The sequence below is a fragment of the Bombus huntii genome, chromosome 11 (assembly GCF_024542735.1).
Source record: "Bombus huntii isolate Logan2020A chromosome 11, iyBomHunt1.1, whole genome shotgun sequence".
Classification (NCBI taxonomy): domain Eukaryota; kingdom Metazoa; phylum Arthropoda; class Insecta; order Hymenoptera; family Apidae; genus Bombus; species Bombus huntii.
The window spans coordinates 4,487,427-4,508,917 of record NC_066248.1 but is presented as its reverse complement, the minus strand read 5'-3'; the positions used below and the strand labels follow the sequence as shown (position 1 = coordinate 4,508,917).

Genomic DNA, 21,491 nt, shown 5'->3' with positions numbered 1-21,491 from the left:
CAAGCTCAGTTTTTTATTTTTGTTCTACGTTCATAAACTACGTAAAGTCAAGTCCAATGAAAATGATATAAAACAAGTTTTGGCCATGCTATATAACACAAAAAATAAAAGTAAATAGAAAACAAAAGATAGTTTCTTCATACAGCGCTCGGTTTTCGTGAAAATCCAGATCGAACATTGGTCAAGTACGGAAATGATGGAAAAACCAGAAAATCCTCTGGACGGGCCGCGTGCAGGGCCCGTTGAATTTAACATCGTTGAATTTATTATCCAGCGTCGGAACAACATTAACGGGAACAGAAGAACGAGTACGAAGGGTGAAGCGAATCGTGGGGTAATTATATTCGCTGGTTTCCTCTCTCGTCCCTCCTGCAACGTTTCAGGGAAATTGTAACGCGATCCTCTCCTCCCGCCGTGCTGCACGGGGGGCATCCGATTTTAAATCAATTTCGCCACGTAATTGCACAGAAGCCGCGGATGGTTTGATTACGGAAGGAAAAGGCGATGGAAATTATCTCGGCGGGCTCCTCGTTCGGCTTTGAACGGATACTCGTGTACAAACGCACGAGCACACGTGTACAAAGGCACGAGCACACGTGTACACGTTACGTAGGGACGATTTCAATTTGGAACCCTTTCGCCGGCTCCTACTTGCCAGGTTCATTTGCGTTACGTTCGCAACCTACGCTCCAACACAACGGTAACCAGCCGCTGCTTACCTTATCCTTTCATTAAATTGGAAAGCCCCGGTGGATAGGCTCTTCCGGGGCTTTCCAATTTAGCCAAATAATCTTTGAATATCGCGCCATGATCCGCCGGACTTTGCAGGGCAATCGTTTTGCTATTTGTTTGCTCGTCGAGTAAGTAGACGTTCGATAGAAAAATACGCATTGTAGGTAACGTTACAAATACCAGGTTTCACGTTCATTTCCGTTGTGTCAAGTTTCAGCGTCAAGTCGTACGAAAGTGATAGCAAAAATCATTAGAAAAGAAGAAATATCAAGTAACTGAAGAGTAGTGGGGAGAAAAACGAAAGAAAAAAGAACAATAAAGTAGACAGAAAAATTGGATATGGATAAGGGTAGATAGAAATAGAATAAGAAAAGTGATAAATTAAAAATGCGAGATTAATACCTACAGAGAGAGAAAAAGAGAGAGAGACGTGTAACCAATCGTTGGACAATAAATTATTGCTATTACTCTACGGAAATTAATAAACTTGGACTTAATCTATTAGCCGGTACGTAGGTGTTGTAACAAATACAGTAGCTTTTTCCTGCGTGTTCATCGTTCGCAAGTATCGAGACAACATGGGCTTCGTATTAAAATTCTTCTGTTTAATTATAAAGCGATATTAAGATCGCAGGGAAACGTACTTGTCAGGTTTCTCTTCCGCGATATTCGCGTTAAAAGAACCTTAATATCTCGTAAAAGGAAAAAGAATCGAGAATCACATCGACCCTGTCGAAATTAAATTGGATCCAACAAATTAAATTCGATACACGCTGCTTTCTTCGTCCTCTTCTTATTTTCCGTGTGGCGAAAATCCGCCATTAGGATCGAAATTGCGGTCGCCTCTCACATTGCTGCGATGCACCATCCTCGCGTGCACGTGTTCTATGCACGTCGGATGCACCGCTGCCAAAGAAGGCGTGAAAGCGGCGCTTGGGCGCGTAGATTTTGCACCAGGTACGGGCTCCATCGTGGCGCACACAACGCACGTGCGTGTCGGTGAACGGAGAATCGACGATAAATTAGCATTATCGATACGGCCGTGTAATACGCGGCGTATCGTGAACGAAAAACCAGTCGAAACCTGCTACATTTAGACGTGAACGCGAAATTACGACCAGTTGGTTGACTGTCGAGGAAATTCAATGGGGACACTGTGTCCATATTTGTCTTCTAATCTGGACAACTTATTTTACGATCGTCGAATAGTTTCCTGATCGCTAATTAGAATAAATTACAGCGTCGTTTTGCTGGCTCAACGTTCCTTACGCGCAACTGTATATGCGTAAAGTCGACGTTGCGATCGTTTAAGCCCGCTTTCCTCAAATTCGAATTCTTCAATGAACGAACAAATTTTATGAGAATTAAACTAGCTTTAAATTAAAATTTCCTAGTCTTTAATTTCGTTGGTCGTAAAACGGTCACTCGCCCTTTCCTTCTCGCATGTAATACGACGACCAATTACATTATTTATTCATATGGCTAACACATTTTGCTTTAGGTACAAATGCAACGTGAAAGAACATATCTCGATATATAATAAAAATACGAATGGTGTAATCGTAAAACGTTAATCGTGCGGAAGTGAAAGCGAATGTAAAGCGTTTTTGATGTACCTTAATTTCTCAAACGTGGGCAACGATTTGGAGAAGAAGCGTAGCCGGTGTGAGAGCGAGTTGCTGTGCGTACATATACGATTAATGCAACTATTACAAGCGTAGTTGGTCATGTGCATAGATGCGTGGAACAAGGGAAATCTCGCAAGCGTCCTCGAAGGAGCATCGAGCTTTAATACGTGGAGAATTCCCGAGCAGCCTACATAGTCGTTTACAATTTCGAAGGCGAACGTAGCAGCATCGACAACGAGTCTATTCCCATTCCAATGCAAACAGTCCGAGATCCGCTTTTGCGGATCGTAGTTGTGGCAAGTGGTCGAAATGGATTTAACAATTTCATAGGCAATAAAACGCAGAAATCTACGTTGCTTTTTCTCGATCGAATTAGCATACAGTATTTGTATAATATCCTCGTGTTATTACATAGAATATATTTCGTTTATATTACAAAATTGTAAATGAGTCTTCATACTGTGTAGCAATGTGCAAAAAAGTACACAGAATGCATATAATATTGAAAACTATTAGAAGAAGGTATTGGTTACAATTTTTAGGAAATAGACGAAAGAAATTTCTATTTAATTATATCGGTCGAGGTCAAGACGTTAAAACCCTCAAACCGTAAAACGACCGTGTGTCTACCCTCCATTATCGTTGATTTTCGATCGAATTCCCGACTTTATGCAGCCGCGACAGGGAACAGACGTACCGCACCGGGGAAACGCTTTCCTTAATTAGTCCCGGCACGGTCAGGTGCAAACCAGGAAGTCGTGGAAGTATACACAACTTTCCTTGCTCTCGCCGAGAGAGATTCATAGTTTGCGAATACGTACACGCGTGCATGTAGTCACGTAAAACATACGTGAGACGCGGGAGGAAGAGATCTGGCTCGCAGATACGTGCGAGCGTCTCTGCAGGATTCCCCGTTGCGAGCGGCGCATCCTCACGCGCATGCGTACGCGCACGCGCACGTGGTTCCGCGCCGCGTCGCGTACGCGCGCATTTTCGAATGGAAAGAAGCCAGAGTTGGGCAAAAATTCGAACGACGACTAACCAATAGTTTTATTCCTTTGCACCGATAATGTTATTTATTCGTAAAGCAAATGAAGGGAATTCGATGAATATAAATTACACAATTTGTAACCACCGATAAACCGCGGATGTTTATGCAATTTGAACTCCGTTGATAAAACGTTTTTACCGTCCACTAATACGCAGGATGCCCTTCGCAATTTTCAAACGGTAGAAAATGGACAAAAATTGTATGAAGTAAAATTCAATGGTTTCGAACGATACGTGAAAGTTTCGATTATTTTGATCTTAAGCTTTGGAACCATCGAACAATTTGAACAGGAACATCGAATAGAACGTCGATCCGACTCGGCAGCCTGTCCTTCGGGATCTTTTCATACGACTCGCCGATCAAATTAAACGACTTTCGGTCAGATCTGTCGTTTTGAGCATTCGTTTAAATCGCCTCGACGTAAATGGAGGCCGTAGGGCCTGAAATGCACAGTTTCAGATCCGCCCTGAGGAAATAGACTGCAACGTACGCGCAAAATGCGAATACGATCGCAGCCAAACACCAATATCACGGCATCTCACGGTCGCGAAAGTTGGAAATATGAAATTTCGTGGTTATATTCGGCTGAATCCTCGGCTCCTTCGAAATCTCACAGCTCCGATCTGCTCGTTTGCCGAAGAATCCAATTGTAAGTTCATTACCACGCACCAGCCATCGATCTAAATACTTATATTGCACCTGTCAAGACGCGAGCAGATCTTTTTCGCCCAAAAGACGCTATCGTTCGAGCGATCGTTGGAGGAAAGATAAACGCAATTAACGCGAGTCACCTTTGTAGCGGAGCGTGTCGACAGTGGAACGTACATAAATTGAACAACGGCAAAGGCGCGCGCGTCCTAAGCCGTGCACACAGTTGGGAAACCGGTTCCCGGTGGCATTTAGTGGCCACGTCGAGAGAGCCTGTGTACCGCATACGGTCGTGGAATCGGTTAAGTTACAACAAATTAACAGGTCGTTTATCGACTTCTTTCCCGTCGGCGAGGCCCATGCTGGCGCACCGTGGAAATAATTGAACTAAAAGCCGCAATTAATGGCCTGGTACCCTTGTAGACAATAAAGTAGCCGATCGTAAATAAATTGGCTCGCGCGAGTTACACGCCGGCTACCCAAACATTTTTCCTATGTTCCTTCTCGTACGTACACGTTCTACTTCGTTTATCGTTGGCCAATTGCTAACATCGATCGATATTTTCCAACGTGACTCACCTTTTCGGTCGATACTTTCTTCGATTCCGGTAGGATATCGTAACGAACGCGAATGCGATTACGTATTCTCGGATGACAAAGATCTTCTTTTAAAATCTTCTTGAGATCGCGAGTAAATATTATCAGGCGCGCAAAATCTCTTTGACAGCGAGAAATAATCAATTCCAACTTACAGCGGTTATGCATCCTATCAAGGGAATGACGATTATGTTCGTACTCTCTTCCTATTGTAGCTTCAGGGTTGGAGTTAAAGCGATTGAGACACGAAACTCGAATCGAAGAAATCGAAATGAAAATTCAGATGTTTGCAAATGCATCGTTCCAAATCTATGCAGAAATCTCTACGAGAGTAAAATCTACGAATCTCATTTCGACCACGCAGTACCTGCCTAATATTAATCGATTTATTTCTGAAGAGAAATTAGGGTAAGTTTGCAGAGTACCTGAGTCATCGACGTTTCTCACGATCTTCCAAATTTTATGATAAATACCAAAATCTGATCCAGCTCTAAGAAATGTATTCCTCGAGTAAATAATCGAGGAACCTGGCGATCTTTTAATTTTCTAACAGTATCCGTCCAAAATAGAAGGCAAATCGATCACCTCCATTTTTCATCGATTTCTCCGTATCTCGTTACATAAGCAAGACGTGAAAAAGCGATACGAAACCGGGAAGACGATAATCTCGTAATTCGCTGAAACAAAACAGCACGTTTTTCACGTCGACGCAAACCTTTGGCGCATTTTCACGCGACACTAAAAAATCAGCGTAATTCTCGTCATCGGCGGCGCGCATCAGCCAAGTGCATTGCAAAACGAACACACTCGCGCCTACGAGACGGCATTCGCCCATCGCGTGGTGGTACGTGATCGCCTGAAACTATCGTAAGGTCGTCGTTTACCTCTCGTTAGCGGCGCGCATGCAAGAGAAAGTGACATTTACCACCCAAGCTCTATTATATCTCTCCGCGTGTTTTTCTTTTTCTCTCTCTTTTTGCCCCCCTTTATTTTTCATACGGACCCGGTGAATTAAAATTCTTTGAGAAGTAGCGTTCCAAGTTTCGCGCGGGTTACATCCTTTTCAACCGGTGGGACTCGAGACCGTTTCTCTTAATATCCCTTTCAGGGACAGGGGTGCATGAAAAAGACGTTGAATACGCTGAAAATAACCGTCGTGCAGCCGCTTTCAGACCGCCCTGTTAACGAGCCCCGCTGCCAGCGATATTCCAACATTCCCATGCACACGTGTCGATACGACTAAAAACGAACCTCACGACGACGACGACGACGACTGTATCTGCAAGAGTGGCGTTATCGCCGGCCAGAATTCATATCGTTCGCGTTCCCATGCGTATCGCGAAACGTATTCTTGGCATTTGGTAATTTTAATTTCACCCATTACATTAGCGATAGATAATTCTATCGAAACGTTGGCATAGAAATTTCAATGGACTCGTTGTTACAACGTTACTACGATGATTCTCTAACGACTACGGCTACGGCTAGGTTTATGCAAATTTATTTTACGAGTACAATTAACTCTACGCCGATATAATGGGTCGCCGAGTTCCACGCTTTTCATTGTTTAGTTTCTCTGAAACGAAGGTGTCGGACTACGTGGCTCTCGCCACTTGCGAAGCTACGCGACTGCTAAAATACCGTTTGCTTTCGTTCAGTTCGGTTCTGAATACCACGAGGTGAGAAAGTGAACACTGTGCCCTCAGCGATTCGTATCATCGTCCAGTCAAGTCCTTGGGCAAGCAAATGCCAACGTTGGAAAAATTGTACGCTGTAAATTGTTCGTCTCGTATGTCTTGTAACTTTCTTACGATTTTAGTAAAGTAGCTTTTACGATCTTTTAGCTCATTCTTATAAATCGTTACATTTATTATCTTTGAGAATAACGTCTCAAATAATTCCCAATAGTAAATTACACACTCAGAAATTTCGCAAATTTAGATCTCGAGATAATTATACTTTGACAAAGGTTGGCAAATTTCTTTATTTTCAAGTGAAATCCTGCAATAACTTCCATCGATATTCGTTTATTACGAAGCTACCTATCAACAAACAAATTTCCATTTTTCCATAACATTGTCTGAGACGTTCATTTTTATTGCAAGAATGTTTAGACGTTTGACTAAAATGTCGCTAATAATTAAACGGTAAACTAGGAACCATAACAAGTAGCTCGGAATTTTTCCAGATTTTCTTAAGATCCAAAAAACGGTAAGAAATCGCGCGTTACGTGAACCGCGTTGATGAAAAACCATATAGTCGGCCGAGGATTAAAAAGATCGAATCTGGGTAAATTATCATCTCGCTTTTTAAATGTTAAAACGAGTACTACAATTGTGTAACGCTTGACGTGTTTTTGCCGATTACGATGCAACTTACGTCTTCAAATTTTTGAGAATTCTGGAGAAACGCACGAAGATCCACAAACTCAACGTCGACGTTTCGACTCGACCGCGACTTTACGCTGGAACTGGGACGGTATCGTCGCGGAACGTATTCAGAAGGTAAAGACTATTCAGAAATAGACAAACAAATCTGATAGGATTTTCCTGTTTTTCTGTTTCGCTCATAGAGCGGAAGACAGAAGGCAGACACGGCGGAAGCTTCCTTTCGTTCGCCAGTAAAAAGCTCGAGCTGTATACGGAATTTAGAGGTTTCGGTCAGTTGCGGATTAGATCCTCCCTTTTTCCTCTTTCTACGTCACACGCTTTCTACGCCTCAATGCCAACGCGTATTTTCTTGTCTTACGTTCGTGTATCACTTCGACAACGTGTTGCTAAATTGACTCGTATATTTTAGTAAGGCGCGTATTTCAGCGATCCACGCGTTGTTAGCAGAAACACGTGGCTCTTTATTTGCGTTGTATAGCGCATTTAAACACTCTGCTCACGTCGCCTTACGTAACTCTAAAAATCAATTGCGCGATCCCGTGTGAACTGGTCTGTTCCCTTCTAGATTCGCCGAGTGTAATTTTATTTTACGTTCTGTTGTGCTACGTTACTCTGCGCTCGCTGTAACTAAGAGTCACATATCGATAAATAAACGACGATAATAATAATAAAATGGAACGAAATGGCCGTGTATTTACGAGCGAAAGTGTAGTACACGTGTAAGTAGCTTTATCTATGAACGTCAGAGGATTTTCCCGTAATAGCGTCGACGCATCCCATCGGTCGGTTTCCCACGTTTTCACCGAGATCCCATAACACGGATGTAATTCCCCGGCTTTTCTCGGCTTCTTGCCGTGGCGAGCAACCAGCATTTTACACCGTTCACGGAACAGAAACCGAAATTTCATCTACCGAGGAAATTCCATCCGAGAGAATATGCAAATACTCCGTGTTCCTCGGTCTTATGGGATTTCGTTCGATTTCTTTTACCTTAATAAGCCTCCATCATTTCTTCCGCTCGATTTCTTTTACCTCGCTAATTTCGTTCGCGTAACCTTTCCACTCTGTTTCTTTTATTTTTCCTAATTCCGCTTACCAATTTCCGCATTCGATCTCTTCCTCTAACTTAGGTACGTTCCACGATTATCGTCGGTATCATCGGTAAAAGACGCGTTACGCATCGTGGACGAGGGTTTAACATTAGCATAAATAAATAAATAAATAAGCCGAAATTACTCGATAGCTTACCCGTACTTTACGAATGCGAGTAGAGCTTTTCAGAAATATCGGCGATCTTCTTCCACTGTCACGCGCGCCAGTTTCATTTCTGAAACAGAAATAAATCGATCGATTAATCCTATCGATTACTAGCATAATCGTGGATTTTCATTATTGTTCGTATCTTTCTAATGGCAAGAGGGTAACGCGAAGAAAAATTTTTCCACGCGGGGTTGAAACGTATCGATTAGATAATTGCGAATTTCGTTGTCGAGGAACAACGGGTCGCATGGATTATTATAATTGTAGATTTTGTTTGTTCTAGCAATTTTCTTAGCTCACCGACCAACTCTGAATAGCAGCTTTTATCGTTTAGATTTGAATAGGCCGATAGGTGGCCTTTTTAGAATTCTCTTGCACGTGCCCCGAGCGACGAAAAAATTAGTCTCGTTTGCTCGCGAAATTACTAGCACGATAATTCGCCCCGCACAGGCAAACAGTTATTTTGACTGAAAAATCAGCGGGAAAACTGGAGAAGAGCCGGCCAACAAAGGCAGCGGATAATACGAGCGGAAGAAATGGTACGCATTTTGTTCTGGAGAAGACTTGTTATTAACTTCGCTTCGTTTGTTGCTGCTTTAGAACAGAAGACGCGAGATAGGAGGACGGTAAATGGATCGAAATGTCGTCGGTGAAACGGAAAACTCGCAGAAGGTGTAATTTTTCTCGCCCATTCATTTCATATTCGAAATTGTGCTTGTTGCGAATTTTCGTTCAATCTAAATCCGATATCTAAAATTCGAACTGAAGTTCAAATTGAAATTCAACTTCGGATTCAGATTCGGATCTTCGAACTGAAATTCAAATTGTCGAGTTGAAAATTAGATTGGAAATTCGAATTGCAAAGCACAGATCTATGCGTCGAAGTGGAAATTCAAGTTTCAAATTCGCGTGCAAATTTTCAAGATCGCGTTAAGAATGTGCGAACTTGAATCCCAGTTTTAAATTCACCTTCAAACTTTCCACGTCGCATCCGAATTGCCAAATGCCACGTGTACGTAGACCGACGAACTTCGAATTCAAATCGAAGTATCCAAATAGAATTTCGAGTCTTTGGATTTGTATTTTAATCAAACGAACTCGAAATACGCAAACTCGAACGCAAAACGGTTTCTGGGGGGAAAATCTCCCAGGGTTACCGCTTCGAGTACGCGTTGCAATTAAACTGATGTTTTTTATCTTTTTTTTTTTTTTTTTCGTAGCCACGACACACAGATCAGAATAGAATATATTTTTACCGATCGTTTTGTCGGGCGGGCGCGATCGTGGTCGCACGTGTGCGTTCTGCGTTGCAAGCTGCACTTGTTTTGCTTGACGCAATGCGGCTACAGTCGTGGTACAGTTGGGAACGTGTAAACCACGGCAGAGGATTCTCGTTTTATCGTTCTGCCCGCTAGTCGAGGTACGTTCAACCATCGAAAATGATATAGCCTTTGTTTGGTGGAACGATCATCGGTTCTGCCAACGCACCGAACCAACCAAACACGGTCCAACGCACGTTGACTCTTTTTGCTGCGAAATTTTAACACGCCGCCGATCGTCACGCGCACATTTCATGGAAATAACAGCATTTAATAAATTGGTCGCCTTAACTCTGGAAATGTTCTATTCTCGCAAAGAGAATTTCGCTTGGCGATCTTTATTTCTCCACGTTTTACATCCGTTGAAGCGAAAGTTTAATCAGCAACGATACGTTCAGGTTTACGTTCGATTTTACAAAAATTTCGCCGATACGCTGCACCTTCAGACGCTACACGGGCAAGCTGAGGTTATTTTAAGGAACACGGAGGCTCGTTTCGCGCGTTGGTTGTCAGAAAAGACGGGAATATCGTCGTTTCGAAGCCCTTCGCGAGATTATTCCGTTTATTATCGTTTCGAATTCGAACAAAATTTACGGAAAATCACGAGATCGCGATAAAACACGCTACGACACGTTCGATCCGTTGTCCATTTGCGGCTCGAACGTCGTCCTATGGCGCGATCCAGATCATCACGAGCTTCTGACTCGCGGAACCGATAATTCCAGCTCATCCAACGTTACGTTCTCTCGTCAATTCGACACGTCGTTAAATAATTGGACGAGAAGATCCGCTTGATCGGACAAATGAGCCGGAACACGGCTTAATTCGGCGATGATTAACGCGAAAAGAGACGAGAACACGGGAAGACAAAACCACGAGACAAAAGTAGAAACAGGCATGAGATTTTAGAGGGTGGAACAGCGATGAAACGCGACTTATTCACGCGTTTCTGGCTTCGCATAAAGGTGCCTCGTTTCGGAAAATATTACGCCCGTTTCCGGTGTCCGTCAGCGGTTACCAGCTTTGAGTTAAAACGTAATTTCACACCCCCATCCCTCTCTCTCTCTCTCTCTCTCTCTCTCTCTCTCTCTCTCTCTCTTTCTCTGGTCTGAACGACGACTGAAACGAAAGAATAGTGGAAAGCAGAGAGGAAGAGAAAGAGAGAGAGAGAGAAGGCCGAGGCTGTGTAGCGCAAGGGCCGGAAAATCCTAGTGGAAATGAAAAGCCTGGTAAAACGGAACATTATACATACAAATGGCGTCGTTAATAGATGTACACGCAGCGGAAACGTCACGGACGCCGCGGTTGTCCAAATGTTTTCCGTGTTTCCGCGCGGAACGCCGCTCTTAATAGCCACCGGGATACTTTTACTTAGCGCGCAACGAATCTCTGGCAAAATGTTTCTTCGTTAATCTCGCTCCTTTCTTTTATTACGGACTTTATTAGGAGGTTTCACGGCGAAATTCGCGTAATGGCCGGGTTACGAACTGGCAGCACGTTGCCAGTGATAGCGGCGCGGTGATATCTAGCGTCCTTTATATCCCGCTTTAGTGTCTCGCTCCACAGATACCTCTTTTATCTTTTTAACGCCACGGATATGATTTTTACGTGGGTGCTTTTGAATCTCTCGAGACATTCGCGCGGTTATACCTTCACATGGACTTAAATTGCTCGCAGCTTCCAGTCGCGATCGCCTCTTTCCTCCAACTTCTTTATTTCTCTATCGAAGTTGCTAGGAGCAGAGAAATCCTGCGATCGTAAAATATATAGCCGCGGAAAATATGCAGTTACAAAGCTACAGTACCTAAAACATGGCCCAACAACGGTGCATCCAACTCGATCCAAAGATTCCTCGAAGCGTAGAACACAGTCATAGAAAAGATCGGTCTGCTCCGGAAATGTTTTGGCTAAGTTCTACCATTCGATTAATTGGGACACTGGAGCCGTAGTTAGGTTTTACGTAACGAAGTTATATCCATAGCGTGCGTGATTCATTGTAAAAGTTCTTGCGTAAAGTTCAGCGTAAAAATAAACAAGCTGTAGCAACTGAGTAGCAAACGATATCTGACCACTGATGATCTTGAATAGGAAAGAAAGATCGCTGATATTGATGCGATCGTTTAAAAACATCGTATCAGACGTGTTATTGCTCATCATGTGTAAAATATTCCTCGATTCGAGCGATCGAGAATCTTCGAGTTTTATTCGAAAGACCCTCCGGCTTCGAGACTGGTCTCTGATCCTACAGTTTAACCATTCTATTCGTTTTATTTTTACCAAACAGAGCGGACAATCATAAATACGTTAAGCTAGACTCTAGAAGTTTTTTTTTCTTCAGAAAAAACCCAACACAGTACCATACATCTTATTCACTGTCAACCTGGAACTGCGTCGCTATCCAATAACAATCCCGCCTATTCGTCATCGTACGATCAATCTTACCGAAGATACATCCTCCAAATTACCACTTTGCTTCCTTAACGAATCGACTTAGGCAGGAAACGGGCCAATTTTTCGAGCGAAAGTACGCTGGAACAAGAAGCGAGCAGTGGAAAAGCGTGCGGAGAAAGGAGCGAGGGTCGTTGACGACGCAAACGCTCTGAAAAACACTTAACGGCCTTTTTCAGCTCTCTTCTCTGCTGTTGCCGACAACTTAACACTTACAGGACCAGTACCAGGGTACTTTAATTTATTCGGGCGTTCAAAAAATGATTTGTCGCTCGATGGTTGAGCATTTGCTCTTGTACGTTCCCCTTTAACCGGCTGATTTCTTTCGTCTTGCTTCTAACAGGATTTTGTGGCGGACAAACGGGCAGGAGCAGAAGCGCGAGACAATGCCGAGGAACTCGCGTGTTTCGATCTGTTTGGACGTGAAACAAATTATTTAGTTCGTTCTTCTTTCTTTCTTTTTTCATTCGTTGGTTTTCTGCTTGTTGTCTTTGCTGAGCTTTCGTAACACGAACAGAGGGCAGTAGAAACAGAAGTCAAGCGAAGGTAAACGCAATTATTGGGAAATGAAGCGGAAGCGAGAAAGAAGAAAAAAAGAATAAATAGATAACGAGTGGCGGAATTAGCCGCAAATTTTCGCAAAATCAACTAATTTTCCTTTCAAAGTGTTCCAAAAAAGTGAAAAATTGAAATTTCGAAAAACCCTCCCAGCGTTACCTGAAGAAAACTATTACCTAACGAATGAACTTTGATTTTTTGATTTCAGATGATCCAGCACCAAGTTATCAGGGGCACCGCAATTCTACCTTTTTTCCGAGACACGTCCGAATAATTGCTGCCATTGCCGTATTTTTTTAATATTTCTCCGTGAAAATTTTATACAATATTCTTCGAATGTCATACTTTAATGTACTATTGGTTTTAATAAAGAGGTTTTAACTGTGTCGTCAGAAATAATTCACAAAAACATGCCTTATTTTGTACGAATTAACCTTAGCTACCCTTAAAATCGGAGGGACTCGTTAAATAATTTTCTTTCATCTGAAAGCAACGATTCTTCTAACAAAAATAAATAATGACAAAATTACGTAATCGTTAGGAAGTACGTACAAAGCTGTGTAAAAATTGTTTCAACTAAATACATGGTGTTTTAAAAAGATACGCGTATGCTTGGAATTTAATTTTATAATTTCTGCCCAACCATTGTATCTCATTTTCTTCTATTGGATTCACCAGGCACTTACGAAACGCCGCTCCCGCCAAGATCTTTGCCTCGTTGAAACAGTTTCTGGACGCGGGAGTGCGATCAGCTGTGCACCAATAACGTACTTATGGACCACCCGTAGACTCGTCCAAGGGACTCCACGCTTTTTAGTCTTTTCAAGTTTTACGCGTCTCGGATTTTTTAATTCTTTAGTCTTAGTCCAACCTAACCCACCTAATGACAGAATCCGCGATCATTTAGTTGCCAACCGAATATTTACATCGCGAAAATATCTAATTCCTAACAAGCAGCTGTTAGCCTAAAAAAGATTCATAAAAATCGTTCGTACTCGTCGTTGTTACGCGAGAATCTGTCTTTAAGAGCGCAGAAACCTGCAGAAATCAGACTAGAACAGAGATAAATCTCCATTGAGCGGAGCCAGTTGGGCTTTGCGAGGCTTTGGTCGACACGTTTGCAGACTCCGCAAGGCCAACACGGCTTTCTTCTTGTTTCGTCTTTCGAGGCAAGGCATCGCCATTGGTTTCTTGCGTGGCTGTAAAACACCGAAGTACAACAGGGTACACGGTGATCCTGGCGCCGCGACGCCCCATAATCCCGACGACGTTGCCCCGAAACTTTTTCTCTCGCTACTTTCTTAACGAGGAAACATGGCTGAGAAATGTTTGTTGGCTCGCGTATCAACGCCATCGCGTTAATTAATTGCCTGATCTTCGTCGGGAGAAAATAAACAGGAAAATCGAATAACACGCTTCACTGTTGCTTTTGCGTTTGGATTATTTTCGCTTGGTTGAGTTTCGTTGCAAATTGTACGATTTATCTTACAATCTGGATATCTGGTTGATAAGTGCGGAAAAGTGAGCTCGTTAACTGGATCATCCCTTAACTAACCAGCTGACTGTTATCGACGAGTATACTCGTCACGAAGAAATGACGATATTCCGAGTTACGACGAGTAACTTTTCGCTAATAAAATTAATCATCGCTTACTCTTTGCCACACATTTTAGTTGACACGCTTTTCGAAGAGGTCGCAACTGATTCAAAAGTTTCATCGTCACGGAATTTAATTACTTTCGAAGAGACCGATAGAGGCAAATCGATTTCTATCGCTCTAATCCGTGAAAATTTCCATACGATGTGATTTATTCTTGAACGTAAAAGCACATCGAGTCCGTACATAAAGTGACTACGTATTATGCTCGTTACTTCATCTTCATTGACCGACAGATTAAAACGAGATAAACGACTGGATGGAAATGATGAAATAATCCTGAAGCTCGAAGCTATGTCCAATCCTAATCGAGTTAACAGAATATTTATGTACGACCGATGCGCTGTGACTGGACGAGTTTTTGGAAATGTTGGCGCTGCTACGGTATGGGAGACCTTGTTCGCCGGGTAAACTATTGGTAAACTATCGGCTCGTAGGCATTGAGTTTTACGATCGCGGCTGTTGGTTCGGCATAGTTGGAAAGGCTGATTTACACAGTGGCTGTTATACAGCGGCACGAGTTTTAGGCTGCAGCTTGGTCGCAAGGCGTTAACACCGGTATATGTACTCGAATGTCAGCGATATAACTTTCTCTTTCTTTCGACAAATACAATTGCAATGTTCGAACTTGCTCTTCTCGTTCCTGCAAATTGTTCGCTTTGGTTATTAAACGTTTTATCGTCGACTACGCTAGTCGACACAACAGCCTACTTTCCTATTGCGATTATTTATATGGACATTTAACCTTTAGCAATAAATATAAATGACGTTAACAATTACCATTATTATTTCCATAGTATCGTATCACCTCTATTTATTCATCGTCCATCAACGAACTTCCAACTCGACCAACACAGTTAGCCGAGAACTACCTTAACCTCAATTTCCAAAGGACGAAAAACTCTTCTCGACAACCGGTGATCAATCATCCATCTGGTATTTTCCTTTAACGCGTCCAACGTACAATTACGCAGAAAGCTTAGCTCCCTAGTAATAAACCATACTTAGTATTACCTAAGCTCAGCAATCTTTCGGATCTCGACGATAAGCCAGATTTACGAGTGTCACGCCATCGTATCGAAAGATGGCGCCTTTTGGTCTGGCTCGTTCGACCATCTTCTTTGTTCTGCCAGCAGCCGAGGAATAAATTCCCGATCCCAACCGGCGGGTAACAGTCGTCGTCGTCGTCGTCGTCGTCGTCGGTGTAGATGGGGGAAAACGAGTGTGTTTCGCGTCGTTTCGCCGGGAAATGGAGAGGAAGCGGGCGAGATGTCGTTTTCGCGTGTGGCTAAGAAAAATACAGGATAGGAAGATAACGGCGGGACGCAGTGTTGCCAACGTCCTGGGATCAGGGGATTTCCCCCACGGTAAATTAAGACCTCCAGCCGACGGTGTACGATCGGACCATTGAACAAACATCTCGACGAGCCGATTCTGCTTTCTCTGTTTCTCTGTATTCTTCCTCGGTATACGCGTACTCGTCGACCCTCGGATCTGATTTCGTTCTTTATGCCACGATATCGGCGGTCTCCTTTGTCGCAGGGTGGATAAGTTTACTTTCCGAATTCACTGGCGTTTCCGTGTTATATGACACGGCGGTTTCGCGAAGGTATTTCAACAGTTGTAAGAAATTTTTATACGTACAGGGTGTCTCGTTCTAATCGATCCACGCAGATATCTCGTAGTCCAAGTATACGTTGTTGGAAAGAGCGCGTGGAACGGAACTTGCTTCTATAAAACGTAGTAATAGTTGTAACTATAAAACGCAGAAAGTCGGACGAATCACGCGACAGATTCAAAATTCCCGGGCAATTGGAGGAAGCACTCGGTTCGAGTAGCAAGCTGAGAAAACCTTCTGCAACTTATCTAATCGATGGACACGTGGGACGATATCTAGATATAAGCAAAACCGTGGCTAACGATCGCGTCGTTAACTGGACGTGCAACGTAACGGAAGAAGAGCAAGAAGAAAACCTAATTTAGTTTTATCCTAATAAGCGGTAATAGGCGATAAAGTTGCAAATACAACCAAGAATTCTTCAAAAAACGACTCTTCTTTGGTTTATTATCGATACACATTTTATTTGTATATTTATTTTACGTTCTTCTTTACGTTTGTAACTGAGATCGCGTAAAATTTTCCGAGGCCACGAAATACGGTCGCGAATGGAAAAAGTTTAGGAAGCGCCGATCTACGGCTAACCTAATAACGAAATAAAATTCCGATGCATTTCCATAAAAGCTTCGCGAGGTTCGTTCGGCTATTATTTTTAGATATCCATCATTAAAAGTAAATTGTGTCGAAGGCTTTTCATCGCGCTACGATCGATACATTTTCATCGTTCGCCACGGAAACGCGAATCGTTCTCCTTCCTTGTCTCTTTCTCGTTTTTCTTTCTCTTTTTTCCCCTAATTGAATTCCAGGTTAAGTTAATTACCATCTAAGGTAACGCGAAATTCGAGGCCGCGAACGCTCTCCAATAAATATCATCGTTCCCGAGAGATCTCGACAGTTGCTCCACGTTCGACTTCCTAATGCGAGTCCTCGTTTCTTTTTTTTTTTTTTTTTTTGTATCCAACCGACTCGCGAACTCGTTTTTATCCGGGCCGAGCGGAAGATCTCGTTTCCTAGAGAAATTTCTTTCCACGCATGTCGCGTTAGACCGCGAAGAAAAGAAAACCATGTTGAAAACTGAATCAATCGAAGCTTCTACGCCGACCATTCGATCGTTTCATTCGGATCTTGGAAATGGGACTTCGGACGAGGCGAAGTTTGGCAAATCTGGTCATTTTTTAACAATCTACGAAACGAAGTTTTAGTGGAATAAATTTGTTCGTTGCACCGTACAACTTGATAAGGATGACGCACAGGGAAAATTGTTCTTTCATTTTGTTCATCGTTTTGTTTAGAAGCAGGTTTCGCTTGCGTGGGTAACTCGCGTTCGAAAATATGTCAGAGAATATTTTTTCTACGCTGGAGAAAAATTTCTGACGAAATCTCACGGAATATTTAAATATCCGTCTTACAGTCTCTTTAGACGTTCGTGAGAATTTCGACAGGAAATACCAGCCACAAAATTAATCGAGTCTCTCTATCGATGAATCTTCGATGGATGACACAGGGAAAACATCTTTTCAGAATCCGATAAATTTAACGTTTCGTCCAGTTCCGAAAATATTTAGGTAAACTGAATAAAATATTTCCACAAATTTTCTGCTCGGTAAACGCTTGCTAAAACTTTGAAAAAAAAAAAAAAAAAAAAAAAAGAGCTAGAAAAATCGAGAATTGTCCAATTATCGATCGCCTTTCAATTTTCTTAACATCGTCGTAAATCAACGACCCTTCAACTATCCAAACATAACGCGATACGAGATAATAAAAGGAAATTCCGTCGATAATAATCTGATAACGTGGCGATTCTTTCTTCGTAGATCGTAGACGTATCAGACGTAAGGTGCGAGTCGGGAAAGCCGGAAATATACAGAGAAGGAGTCGTGGCGCGCGTGTTATTCGTTGCGTGGCGAACCGGAAACGCGAAACTGACACGGAAAAGTTATCGGTGGCCGGGAACGATGGCCCTTTTTCCTCCTCGTTCAAGTGTCAGCTGTCCCTCGTGAGCGAGAAATTACAGATTTTTCGAGAGCTGCCTTTCTCGCCTTCTTTCATGGGACGCGTTGCACGGACAGGTGTATGGAAGACGACGGAAAGCTTTCAGGAAAGGGAACAAAGAACACCTCGTAACCGTGTCAGCTTATTTATGTTGCTATGGTGTCGGCAGATGGAACTGTTCGTGATACGGATACGTTTTTCAAAGTTGTCGTGAAACGTTGCGGTACGTTGCAGACGGTAGAAAGACGTAGAATAACGTCACAGGAAAATTAATCTTTCGCGTATTATACTCGTAAATATATATTATTATTTTATTTATTTAATTTTCCTAGTCCTCCGCTTTCGAGTTTGCACCAACTATCGTTTCTTCATTTTTAAGATCTTCTTAAAGTTTAGAATTCAGCTTCACTCGCAACGACCCGTAAAATAAGAAACTTATTATTATTATTAACTTATTGCTATTATTTTATTTATTTAATTTTCCTAGTCCTCCGCTTTCGAGTTTGCACCAACTATCGTTTCTTCATTTTTAAGATCTTCTTAAAGTTTAGAATTCAGCTTCACTCGCAGCGACCCGTAAAATAAGAAGCTTATTATTATTATTATTAGCTTATTGCTATTATTTTATTTATTTATTTATCCTAGTCCTCCGCTTTCGAGTTTGCACCAACTATCGCTTCTTCACTTTTAAGATCTTCTTAAAGTTTAGAATTCAGCTTCACTCGCAGCGACCCGTAAAATAAGAAGCTTATTATTATTATTATTAGCTTATTGCTATTATTTTATTTATTTAATTTTCCTAGTCCTCCGCTTTCGAGTTTGCACCAACTATCGTTTCTTCATTTTTAAGATCTTCTTAAAGTTTAGAATTCAGCTTCACTCGCAACGACCCGTAAAATAAGAAACTTATTATTATTATTAACTTATTGCTATTATTTTATTTATTTATTTATCCTAGTCCTCCGCTTTGGAGTTTGCACCAACTATCGTTTCTTCATTTTTAAGATCTTCTTAAAGTTTAGAATTCAGCTTCACTCGCAGCGACCCGTAAAATAAGAAACTTATTATTATTATTAACTCATTGCTATTATTTTATTTATTTAATTTTCCTAGTCCTCCGCTTTCGAGTTTGCACCAACTATCGTTTCTTCATTTTTAAGATCTTCTTAAAGTTTAGAATTCAGCTTCACTCGCAGCGACCCGTAAAATAAGAAGCTTATTATTATTATTATTAGCTTATTGCTATTATTTTATTTATTTATTTATCCTAGTCCTCCGTTTTCGAGTTTGCACCAACTATCGTTTCTTCATTTTTAAGATCTTCTTAAAGTTTAGAATTCAGCTTCACTCGCAACGATCCGTAAAATATGAAACTTGAAACAATTAAAAGTATTCTTCGATCGAGTGAAATAATTTGGTGACAAGTTTACACGCACAATCAATGAATTTTCGATCGATTGTAGGTGCACGATCCATGTTTGCCAAGATATCTGTTCAATATCTCTGGAATATCTAAAGATATTTCCACAGGGAGAAGATGTTTATTTTATATAAAATTCATCGAACAACGTTTGATTATCGATAAATTCCATTAGTCAAGATGTTGGAAATATTTTCAGGATATGTCGTGTTCTTGGAACGTACGAACAGTTTAACAGTTTAAGTATCGTAGGAAACTTATTGCTACGTATAAAGTAAAAAAAAAAAAAAAAAAAAAAAAAATAAAATAAACGGAAAATTACATGAAAATCGTAAACGTTCTAATTCTCTTTGATCTGTATAGGGGAAGTATAAATTTTGTGCAGACTCGATGAAAACGGAGCAACGACAAGGCAGTCGTATCGATTACGATACGCGTGTAATTCGATTATCAGACACGAAGGAGGGATCATCGAATCCATAAACGTTACAGATAAACGTCATCAATCAGAGACACGGTTCGAGCGTGAAACATTAATCTTCCGTCAATGTTATCGATGCGAATCGTCCGTCTACCAAGTTATAGGAGAATCGTGCAGTTGTTGTCGATAATTATCGATAATTGTTACTCGGTGATTAATAATAAACCAATCTTGGAACATTTATCTCTTCTTCGGAGTATTTGTCTTAACGATAAATATTATCTTAACGCAATACTAATCGATCCAGATACGTAGTATACCGGTTTATTCGACAAACGAGCATCACACGAAATTAATCTTACAACCGCGAAAACAACAAATTGCTTAAATAAATCAATCGAATAGGACTTCTTACTTATACGAGCGTCTCGACGATTAAGAAACAATGGCAGTTTTCGCAGACATAAATCTGCGTTGGAACGGCAGAATCCTTTTAACGAAAGTCCGGTTATTTGGCAGAGAAAAACGCGGCTCGATGCAATTGAGATTTCACTTTCAACGAGATGCGAAAACGCGACTGTGCACGACGTTGCTCGTAAAACCGACGAATACGAGCAGCTGACGACACGTTCTGCTCGTCGTTGCATAAATGGCCACGGAGACGCTTTCTAAAAGGTACACAACCGCCATTATTTAAACGCATCCGAGCGAATTGCATAATAATCGAGGCCTGGATAAATTCGTTTGTCCAGCGAGACGCGCCTTTACCTCGTTGAGAATGCGCCCAAAGGATTACGCAACGTCTCAAGGTGAGCCGTTTTATAAACCTGGTGGCGGCAAAATTGCGAGAATTTATGAAACAAAAGGAAAGCAAAAGGTTGACGAGTCTTTAATTAATATTTCCCGTTTCTTTACGATCGTCTCGCTTGCCAGCGACGTTCAACCGCTCGCAACCGCTTAATTGCAACCGAAAAAAAGCGTCGATTTAATATGCGCTGATTCGCGTCGGATTTTCAACGGGGGCGAACGAAAATCTTTCTCCGTGTTTTGCAACGGGATGTATGTTTTTTTAAACGCCGATTTTATGCTGCCGATTAATTTCGTTGCAACATTCGTTCAAGGATGTTGCGGATCCGTTAAGTGCCATCTTCGGGTAGAATTTCATACGCTTTTGGCTAATCGCAAGCTTGTGATCCGCACGTTTCCATATCTTTTCTTATTATTTGTGATTTAGTCGAGGTCGAAAGCTGGACGTGTCTTTTCGCAAGTATCCGAAGATACCATAAGCGCCATTTTTAGATTGTATTTCATTGGCTCTGGCTAATTGCAAGGCTGTGCTCTGAACCTTCCAATATCTTCGCTTATTATTTGTGGTTTATTCGAGGTCGAAAACCGGACAGGTGCTTTTGTACATATTTGAAGATATTATTATTATTATTATTATTATTATTATCGTGACTGATAGCAAACACCGCAGCTTCGTTGAAAATAACAAATATGCTGAAAATAGTGCGTTGAAGAGCGTCGTGCCATCGAAAAGGTTGAAAAAGGCGCGCGCAGCTTGATATTCGTAATAAAATAAACGTTCTAAAACTTCTCGCTAAATGCGAGCGTTGTGCTATTCTCGCGGAGAAAGTCGATGTTCACAACGAACACCAAGTGGCAAAGTTACGATAGAAATAAAAGATATGCCGAGAGATTTTAACGGAAGTGTATTATTCTATGCAAAAACGTCGAGAAAAATCCGTCGTT

At 41.7% G+C, this 21,491-nt stretch overlaps 1 protein-coding gene across 8 annotated transcripts in view; it reads right to left on the bottom strand.

The window, feature by feature from the left end:
- Positions 1 to 21,491, bottom strand: part of LOC126871415 (ankyrin repeat domain-containing protein 50) — a 218,180-nt gene that overhangs the window by 96,290 nt on the left and 100,399 nt on the right. For all 8 annotated transcript variants that reach the window (XM_050630200.1, XM_050630201.1, XM_050630194.1 and 5 more), the window contains one exon: positions 8,295 to 8,373. The gene's annotated coding sequence lies outside the window, so the exon portion shown is untranslated. The remainder of the gene's footprint in view (positions 1 to 8,294; positions 8,374 to 21,491) is intronic.